Source organism: Aphelocoma coerulescens, chromosome 3, assembly GCF_041296385.1.
Source record: "Aphelocoma coerulescens isolate FSJ_1873_10779 chromosome 3, UR_Acoe_1.0, whole genome shotgun sequence".
Lineage (NCBI taxonomy): Eukaryota > Metazoa > Chordata > Aves > Passeriformes > Corvidae > Aphelocoma > Aphelocoma coerulescens.
The window spans coordinates 85600168-85611530 of NC_091016.1; positions in this window are offsets into that span (position 1 = coordinate 85600168).

An 11363-nucleotide genomic window follows, 5' to 3' on the forward strand; every position below is an offset into this window, starting at 1 on the left:
AGAATAAATCTGTAGCACATATTAACTAAGCTATGAGCATTTTTTTAATTATAGAGACATATATGACCTTCCTCAGAGCCACATTGTCTGGTCTTGAACACCTCCAGGGATGGAGAATCCACAAACTCTTTGGGCAAATTATTCCAGTGCCTCACTACCCTTATATTACAGATTTTTTTCCTAATATCTAATCAAAATCTACCCCCCTTCATCTTAGGGCCATTCCCCCTTGTCCTACCACTACAAGCCCTTGTAAAAAGTCCCTCTCCAGCCTTCTTGCAAGCTCCCTTTAGGTACCACAAGGCTGCATCGTAAGATTCTCCCAGAAATTTCCCTCTGCCTCTGACTGACAGAGACTGATCTACATAGCAAGATCTCATATAACTATGTTTTTATTCCTTTCACAAGGTAAAACAGGACAGTTACTAGTGTAGTCTGAAGAATTATAAATAATATAATAATAGCTTGAGGCAGTTCCCGATTTATTAGAGAATAAAAATAATTTTCAGGCTAATTTCTGAGGCCAAAAGCCTCAGAGTTTATTAGAGGAGGATAGGATTAGTACTGGTAAATTATCAAGAAGCAACCTCAAGCTATTACTAGGATGAAATTTTAATTAAATAATCAATTTCAAAGACATTAAGAAGACTTGCAAAAATGAGTCATCAGATTAGAAAGGAAAATCTTAACACTTAGTTTAAAATCTGAGCCTATTTTTTGGCTTATTTTCTGTTGTGTATTTTCTGAGTGTATTTTCCTTTGCTTTTGTTCTCTTTATTCCATTCTCATTTCTCCACTCCTCAACTTCAGCCAAGCCCTTGCTGGCTCAGGAAAATGCAATATATTTGGAATGGGTTATTCACAGAAAGTACTTTGTTCTAAACCTTCTCCTAAAGGTGTCTGCTTTCACCAGTATTCATGCAAAGCATCAGGGCAACAAGGTTTTCTAGTTCCTTCATAACACCATTTTTAGATATGTAAAATGAAAATTATATGAATATTCCTTCATTATTTATCAGCTGAGCTGGGACAGAAAGGCTAGATGATTTCCAAATAAGACAAAATACTGCCAACAAAAGGACACATTCACAAAGCACTGGTCAGCTGTCGATCTCACAGTGCTGTAAAAAGAAAAATGAACATTATTAGTCTCAAACACCAGGCCAAAGCTGGAAGAACAAAGTGGGAACATAGCTTTTAAAAAGTCATGCTGAACACTAGTGACAGCATCAGGAACAGGGTACTTGACTAAATCATCAGGCTAATTCCTCAGGTCCCATAAAAAATAGCTTCTCCTGGCAAAAGTGCTACTTGCTTGGTGAAAAGGCTTAATAAAGGCCAATATGAGTTTTATCTTCTCAAAAGAATGTAAAAAATTGAAGGATGTGACACCAAACATACATGTATGTGTTGTGTGTTACTTATTATTACATATTTCGCTCTTTCCCAAATATTTTGAGTATTCTAGATGAAAGGAGATGAAAGATCAGGAAATACCTTAACACTGGGAGCACAGGTTACAGCCAAGAAATGAGAAATTTCAGTGTCTCATAGGTATGAGATACTATGTACTGAGTGCATGCATTACACAAAGGTGGCATTACAGTGAAACATCACCCTTTCTTTAATCCTCTCTCACTCAGCTCTCCCTCCAAATCCAAATGTTGCTTCAGGAAAAGCTGGTATTGGTGTGCAACAGTATCGGTACAACCTTCTTGTTTTGACTGTCCTGGACAATTCAGTTAAGTATTACTGATGATGCACTTAAACAGAAATAAATACAGTTTATTTCTGGAATAAGTTATACTTGTGTTTTGAATGTTTATTTGCCATTTTGCCCATTTTCAATTTTTAATCATGTGCAATGACACACTATTTTGAAAGGTTCTGCTAAACTAAATTTATTCCTTTCTCTGCATTCCATTAAATGCAAAATACTAAGAGATTTCTTGAAACTTTTTTTTTTTTTAAATTAGTATGTTTTGCCTGTGAAATTATATTAACTAAGGTACCCAAAGATTTTTAATGCCCCAGACGTTGTCTGAACTCCTAAATAGCTCCTGTAATTTATATCATGGATAGTTTTGCTTACTTGGATAAAAAGTTATAAACTAGTTATGCTTTTTAAAATTATTATAAATTAATAGGAAAAAGGTAATATAAATAATGTTCTAAATTAGGAGGCAAAAAATATAATAAATTAATGGACTATTAGCAAAACATTACACAAAATGCTCTAAGTATGGCATAATTTTGTAATTAATAATGGTGGCATTCCACTTAACCAGGGCAATTTAATGCAATATATCTATGTTAAGTGCTAAATAGATTGCTGAGATTTGTACAGACTATAGTTTGAGACATTAATTGATTGCCAGAAGAAATGAATTAATGAATAAAAATGTTATTGCAGTCACCCTAGGAATGGTGTTGGAGCATTTGTTCTTGATCACAGCTGCCTTTCAGTTTGCATTGGTTTCTAGTTCCGTTCTGTACCTTCCTGGCCTAAGTCAGTTATGCAGCCATTGGTGGTGCTGGCCCCATTTTGCCTGAGGGCACCTGCAGGAACTGTTCTGGAAGTGGATATAAGAGCACCTAGCTCCTAGCTGCCTTTTTGGAAGGGTCTCAGGCCTTTCTCCTCTTCCACCCTTGGACCAGCAAAGAACTGGCATGTCCTGGGAGCTCTGGAGTTGCTGAATTTGTGTGGGTTGCTTGGTGCTGCTGAAGTCTGGCTGCTGCCCTGCACACCACTCACCCTGGGCACATGCAGTAGCTCAGCCTTGCACACACGCATTGCATTTGGTGCTCCCAGGGTACACAACTGTTTTCTTGCTCCTCTGCTGAACAGGCAGTGAGCCCAATGCTTCCAACAGGTAACCAAGTTATTGTCTGTATAAAAGTCCATTGCCTCATGAGCGTGCCATTTACACCAGTATTTACTGTTATAAAGCCACAGCTGCTCTGCACATGTGCAGTGGATTTATCATATGGGACAAGATAACCTGCAGTATGCAGTTCTCTCCTCTGTCAGACTGGGAAGTTACAAAATGTGCCACAGCTCCAGACTGGGCTTCATCTGAACTCAGTAACAAAACCTGCAGAGATTGTAAACCCATCAAAGTTATTTAAACACATTTAAAACAAAAGAAAGTAAACTGAAGCACTTGGCTAACATTAAGAGGTGAGTAAAGGGCTTTAAGGGATGCAAAGAATTAAATGCATCTCTGCATCTACATAAAAAGTCTATGGGAATAAGTATCCATGTATGCATAAAGCTACTCTATAGTTACATCTTAAAAACTCATTCATTTAAGAGCTCTATGAGGAAATCAACTTTGGTTACCCCACATACAACCAATGAATGTCTGCTTATGGTATGGAAAAGAGAGCAACGTCCTAAGGATATCTGAAAACACAGTACCCAACAACCAAGACATTCATAAGCTATGCTAGGAAAGAGAAACATACAGGAAAATGCAATAAAGCCTCATTTCATACAAACTGCTTCTTGTGCAAAACTCCTGTTCTTGTGCAATAGTTCTGACAGTAACAAGCAATCCACAGTATCCATTTAGCAATTTGAGCAAAGAAGACATAAAAGGAAATGGAAGTAGTCACATAAAATCATGTTTTTTCCAAAGTCTGTCAACTGCAAACTTCTAAGGAGATTTTCCCAGTTTTTAACCATGCTTTTTCTTCACTTTCCATGGCACAAGCCTTGGCTCAACCCAGCTAACTCTGGATTCCTGAGTGTGTGCACTCAATAACTTGCCCAACCATTATTTTCACAAAGGGAACACCAGCTAGATAGTAGCAGTACTTCCTGCTATTTTTGTTGTTCTTTCAGTTTTCTGACAGTTCATGTCTCAACCTTATCCTATTCCCTTTAATCTGCTTCCTTAGATCCTCACCACCCCATACTCTGACAGACTTTCTGAATTTCATTGTGCAATTTCTTGTCCGTAATGTGTTTATCTGATTTTCTATCCTGTGAGTAAGTCTTGTTCACACATTAAATGCCATCTGAGAATTCAGGCACGCTCAGAACTTTGCTCTTACTGGCAGGTTAATACCTATTCAGAAATTTAAAAATATCAAACAATACTTTGGTTTTAAGATACTCGGAGTTCAGTGTCATTTTTCATCCTGCACTTGAAACTGGATTTGTCAGTCAGCAAAGTGTTAGAGTACAACCTCTTACTTTACCTATTGGACCCATAGGATTTAGTTTTGTGGCTAAACACCTGGATGCCATGTTGCAGTCCAGTGCTGAGGTTACCCTCCATGCCTGTACACCACTCTCAGTTTACATTGCTGAATGCCCCTTTTCCACCAAAGAAAATGAAAACTATTGAGTTTTTCTCGAAAATCTGCTCTTTAACTCCAGAAGTCCCTCCCTTTTGCTTCTCACTGAATCAATCTTAGCTATTAGAAAACTTAGAAAATCTTAAGTGAGGAGTAATTGTGCAGTAAGCAGGACGCAGTAAGCATGGGAGTTGGTACAGGGCAGGGAGATAGGAATGCCAGCTGCAGGAAGAATATATGTCATAAAGCCTGTGAATTATAGGAGAAGGACATGAACCAGAAAAGAAAGAAAAAGGCAAGTTCTTCAGTCACCTCAAATAGTTGCTGCAGTTCTAGAGGAAGTGATTCTGGGACAACCCTTTCCTCACATGATCAGCGGATGCAATTTGCAGCATTCCCTGAGGACCTCAGGGCCCCTCATTTCTTTCTCATTTAAGGGAACTGCACTATTTACATTGTCATCCTCTCAACAGCCCAGATGGTATAATTATAGTATCTGATGATAAAAGAATTCTTCTGGTAATATCTTTTTTTCTCCCATTTTAGGGAAAAAAAGGTATTGGTTAGATTACTATTATTCTTGTGCAGTTGCATCTAAAGCTAAGCTTTAACTGCTCTACATAGAAAACAGAAACATCAGGCACCTCCAGAAGAAAGCTCTGAGATTTTAGATTATGAAGACAGCTTGTTTTAGCATCATTTAGATAAGCATGTGCCAGTGACAGGGTACCCTCTGTGCTCTGCACACAAATTGTTGTAAGCAACTGTCTTTGCCTGAAAAACACACTTTTGACAACTGAATAAATCAGACAGCCAGATCATAATAGATATGGAATATTACTCCTGTTTTACACATGGGGGACTAAGGCAATTGCCTGAGGCCAGCAAGTTACTGTAACACAGCTGGGAACTGAATCTTGTATCTTGAGTCCCATACAAATGCAAAAAAAAAAAAAAAAAAATTACTGTTCCTCTAAGAATCTCACCAAAAGATATTACGTAGCTATTTTTCTGCATCTGTGGTGCAATAAAACATGCACCTGTAAAGATGGAGAGAGGGGGGAAAAGGCTTATGGGAAACATTTATTAATAGCATAATATATCTCTAATGTCATGATTTGGGGTTAATATAAAAAAATACCCCAACTTTTCAGAACTGGACTCAAAATTTTCCACATATCTTACACTAATATGTGTCTGGTAGCATTAGATTCATATTACATACTGAGATTATTGACACTAAATGTTCATGTCTTTTCTCATTTAAAATGCTTTTCAGGTGTTACTGTTATGCTTTTATATACACAGCATGTGAAGTATTCTTATCACCCATATGCTGGCTTCTCTATTATTCTAATAGATTTTGGAAAACCTGTTTAGGGCCTAAACTAAAGCTCAAAAATCACAAATATGCCCTAATATTCTAATGTTCTGTATGTGCTACAGGTTAAAATTTTATGAAATCTCAACTGGAGAAAATATTGAGTGCATAGGGTTGAGCACGCGAACTCTGTATCATATGATAGTCTTATCTTGCAGGTTTCAAGCACTGGCAGCAAAAAAAGGAACAAAATCCCCTATATTTTGCGTTCTCTGCTTGTTCACTTTCTTGTCATAGGTTTCTTAACTGAAGGATGAATATTGGCTGAGGAAAAAACTTTCATAATCATGCTAAGTATGAAAAATTTGTAAGCTAGGCCTAAGGGGTTTTCTATGTATTTCAATTAATCCTAAATATTTAAATTTTTATATATTTTTCATCAATACAGACTTGGCACAGGAATGTACTTAAGATTCCAAATTACAAAAAGAGATCTAAGTACCTGTGAACATAGAGTCATATCATTTGGCAAATATGTAGAGGACAATATAAATATAATTGAAAAGAGCACATTTTTTCAGTATCATGAGTTGTTTACATGTTTCCTGAACAGATTTGGTTGTACAGCATTTGGTAGGATATTACCATGGAGAAAGTTTGTTTAAGCATTACATTTTCAGAGAGATAAAAGTATGAATTGATCTGCATAAAATTATCAACAACCCCTTTTTATCCCCCCATACTCCTATGTATTACACATATTCAAGGTGTATTATAGGATGCGCAATCCCTCTTTCCTTACTGATACAAATAAAAGAAACAATATAGGTCCCTATAATGAACAAAAAAGTATTTAATCTCAGGAGAACACACTTGCTAAATAATAAGTTGCTAAAACTGATAGCCTGATCATTAGGTTTTGTAGATTAATTCAAAAAGCCTTTGGATGAATAAGATATATGGTTGAAAACATTCCACTTTAAGAAAGAATTTGCTACTTCGCAACACATGAATGGTCTCACATTGCTTGTTTAATGTTGTGTTCCAATGAAGACCTAACATATTTCTATTCCACTGAATTAATTCAATCCAGTTTCTCACCTCAGATGTAGATGAAGATAGTTTAAGCCATGTTTTATTTTACACCAAAATCTCCTAGGAGTGATTCCACAGTCACTTACCTAGCTTTATCATAAGTGGTAACTAGCAGTGATCAGTCCAGAAAGTTCTGACATAATGATTAAAGAATTTATTTACTATTTTCATGAATTAGGATTAGTCACAGGCCAATTTGCAGAACTGCATGAATTCTGTAAAAATACTTTATGGGATTTAATTTTATCATGAAGTAAAGTTGCAGGTGAAATTCAATATATAAACATTAATGGGTATATAAGGGAAAAGAGTCATTAAGTAGTACAAAGTTCCCCACTGCTAAACTGAAATTTGTGGGGTTATAAAGCAAATTATATATTTATCGAATTACAATCTTCTGTACTGGATCCCCTGGAAGCCCTCTGATTAATGCTCTGGTTCTCTCCTTCTTTACATCTATAATCCATATTCAAAGGCCCCTAACGCCACAGAGTCTCTCTGCTAAGCTCCAAAACTTGCTGCAATCAAACTGATCCTCTGTACCACAAGGCTGAAGAAGCTACACAGAGGTAGCCTGAACCTTTCTGCAACACATGGGGTCTATCTCCAGACTTTGGGGTTTAGTTTTCATGACAGATAAGCAGCATCACAATCCTTTAAAATCTTTAAGAATAAATGGCATTAGTTTAGCACAGCATGAGTGCTAAACTCATGCCTATGACAGTCCAGAGTTTAAAGCCAGCAACCTTCAACCTTACAGAAAGAAGAAAACTGAAGTATTAATTAGTTGCCACTAAATCAGTTTCTTCCATTCCAATATGAATATCCTTAATTTCAGAAACAGATGAAGACATTTTTGATTTTCACATGTAAGTCAAAACAATGTCTTGCAAAATACCTAAAGCATTACATGAAAGAGAACTCACATTTATTTTCAAAAATACTTTCTCTTGATTGCTGACAAACAGTTGTTTAGATTTTTTTGAGGCAAAAGTTGCACCTGGACTACCCTGCTTATGAAGTCTGATCAATGCTATTGTGACTTTGTACCTATTATACTCTCAATTTCTACACTATCCTGTAGCAGTACAATTGATAATTTTACTATATTGAATGAAAAAACCTCAACTTCCTATTCTTTGTCAAAATACATTATCTGAAAATTTAATTAGATGACCTTTCTTTGGCATAAGGAATAGAAAATTGTTATTGTTCACTATTAATTTTCCTTATGCCCTTCAATGATTTTAGTCCACCAGCGCCTTCTAAAGAACAATTTTTCTTGAAGGTGAGCATTCTTAATTTACGTTTTCCTTGGTTAAACTCTCTCTCACTATGATTTCTGTAATCTTTCCATGTCTCTTTTCAGTTCTTTTTTAAAAAGGGGATAAGTAACCAGTACTCCAGACGCAAGCATGATGCACATTTCTACAATGGTATAGTGATATTTTCAATTTTCTTTCCTAGTAATATATTTGTTCTTTACTATCTTTGAGATTAATTTTTTTTAATAGTACTAACCAAGTGGACAGCCAAATCTGCTCGAAGCAGTAGGAGACCACTATAACATAGTACAGCTTTTGCATGTACAGTACGTACTGATAAACGTTGGTCAACATTGTTTTCCAGCTCTTTTATCACCCAGTTTGTTACTCTAATTATTATTACACAATTAGGGTTTTAATTTTGATTATCTTCAGAAATTGTTTAGCACTAGCACATATATTTTTAAATGACTTTCTGAACAGCACAAATACCACAACAGGTTTCTTTGGGACTTAACAAATACCTGCCTGTTGCTACAAAAGTTTAATATTTCTATTATCTGTTTCTTAACTTTTAATGCAAGTAATCGTTCTTCCATCTACTTATGTACCAATTTAGTATCTTTTGAAGGCCAAGTACCTTGCTGGAAGCTTTATTATCCTTGACCACACTTCTAATTATACTTTCAAAAATGTAATGGATTTGTGGTGCATGAGTTTGCTTTGGAAAAGCTACACTGATATTGCTCAATACATCTATTTTAAATGTCTGTTCTTACTATTTTTCTTAATCAAGGATGGATTTCAGACTTGTTTACAGTTCCAAGCAGCTCTCCTCGTATTCTTAATATTAATACCACATTTGTCCCCTTTCCTTTATGTGCCTACCCCTAACTTAAAACAACAAAGTATTCACAATGTTAAGAATTTCATACTCTAGTTCCTTGAAAACCCCCGAATGAGTAAAATTGAGACTAGGTGATTTATTGCTGTTTGTTTTATTGATCCAGTCAAAAGATCACTTTTATGACACTTCAGCATAGGATATTTCTTGATTAATTTCTTGATTAGGATATTTCTTGAGCAATGGATACTGGATCCAGCATGAGAAATTCTAACCTCTTCTGTAATAAACATAGATACAAAACACTTTCAACTTCTCTACTACAGCTTTATCAAACATCCAAAGTATCTTTTGCTGCTCTGCTATCTGCCAGCACTACTAGCACACTAGCAGCTTTCTGTCTGCTTGTGACATGTTTTAGAAATATGCATTAATGAAGACTTTAGTATACAGGTCTTAGAAATTGTTGTTTGGGTATTTTTTCCTTAATGTTGTATTACGTCTTGCCTCCTATTTACTTCTAGGGGATGGACGGGGGAAGCTGAATTATTATTTTTTTATTTTAGGTCTAGGAAGTTGTTCCTTCAAGTTTGGTAGGGGATTTTTTTTTAGCTTTACAATTAATGCCAGAACTTAGCTTCTTTCTGGTTTGATCCTTTGGACAGAATTTGCATTTTAATCAGCTAGTGTATACTTTTGCTGTATTATAATCTATGTTGAAAAGAGTTTCATTTAACCATTTCTACAATCCTCTAATTTTGAAAAGTTCAGTAGATTTTTACCCATATTTTTAGATAAAAGGCTGTAGGAAATGAACTTGAATACTCTGATTACTTCTGACTATCCACACAACTGCTAGGATCAAGAAGTGAGCCACTCTGGATCACACCATGAACACTGACAAGCACAGATCTGGGAACTGATTAAAACTGCTCTAGATTTTTTCTATCCATACAAGGGCAGCTGCATTTTTCACAAAGAAATTAGAAAAAAATTGTGTGTACGTCCATTTGCATACACATATTCTAAGATCTAAATTAATTTAACAAAACTCACTCATTTTTGAATGTGCTAAGCCAGCTTTGAATAGTACCAATAATGGAATATACAAAAGAGAATTCTCATCACTCGCCATAAGATCATCACACTGTATACACCTGTTACTTCTTTCTTGACTCCAGCTTAACAGACTGTAGCTTTCTATTTGAAAAATACTGAAACATTATGATAGCTACAAGATAACTTTACTCTGAATCTATCACTAATTGGGTCAGTGAATTAATTTTTCAGATTTTTATTGCAGTGATCTTCTGAATATTCTATTAGTTTCACAGCTCACACATTTTATGTTGTTTAAAAATGTAACTAAACTGAAGTTTAAAAATGAAAGCTATATGTGCTTTTTGTTGTGTCACTGTTTCCCCTATCTACACTGCCCAGCTGAAGAAAACAAACATAAATGTATTAGTTGTTCTTATTTATTGTTCACATAAAGAATGTTTAGAATCTACATCCCATTTACTGTACGGAAAGTGATCAGATTAGATGAACAGGCAATAAATACTTTTTCATTGTTATCTCCTTCTTCTTTCTCCTAAATTCACATAAAGTGACATGAAACACCTTGGAAGATATTTTATCTACTAAAATGCCTAAGTTTCTCAGAAGTCTCCTAGTAAAGTGTCCATTACAGGTATGTGCATAAGTTCAAATTTCAAATAGACCTTGTGTTGATTACCTTTTGCATCTCCTGAGACTGAAAATTTTCAGGAAATTTTTGCACTGTGGAGCAAAACACCTTAACTATAGCAGAGTCACTTACAATGTAATACGTCAAAAGAAATATGAGATGATTATACATTTTAAAATATATTTGACTCGACTACGGAACTAAACAATACTATGTGTGTGAATTAGCTTTAATTTCTTTCATACCAGTGTAGTTAGTTTGCTGGAAAAACAAAACACATTTTTCAAACACCAAGGAGGTAATTCCACACTGAAAATAAAATGGCAACACTTACCTTCCAGACTTTTCATACCTGAAGAGCACAATATACTATCAGAATGCAACAAATACTTCATTCACCCTTCTGTAATAATCCATTGTAAACCATTCTCCTGCAAGGCTAATTATTTGTGCACCCATCCCTCCTAAACTTTAGTATGAACTGGAAACTTCAGCTTTTCTTTGTCAACATACACTTGTACCTCAGGACTCAAAAGACACTTGCAACACTATGCAGTAGTGAACTCAGCAGCCTAATACGATGCAATAAAATCACACCTAAAAACTTCAGGAGTCTTGTCTATTTAAAAAATTGTGGTAAGCCTGTTGTTTTCAGTCTAAGTTCTACATACACATAGTAATAGAAAAATAAAAATTAACTATCAAAACCCATATTATTAGAAGACCCCACTATCACACACTCCTTTCAAAATCACAATTTTTGGGCATATATTTATTGTTCCTGAAAGCATACATAAGCAAAAAGGTCTTCTGTAAATATCAGAGGGAATTAAAACCACTGCT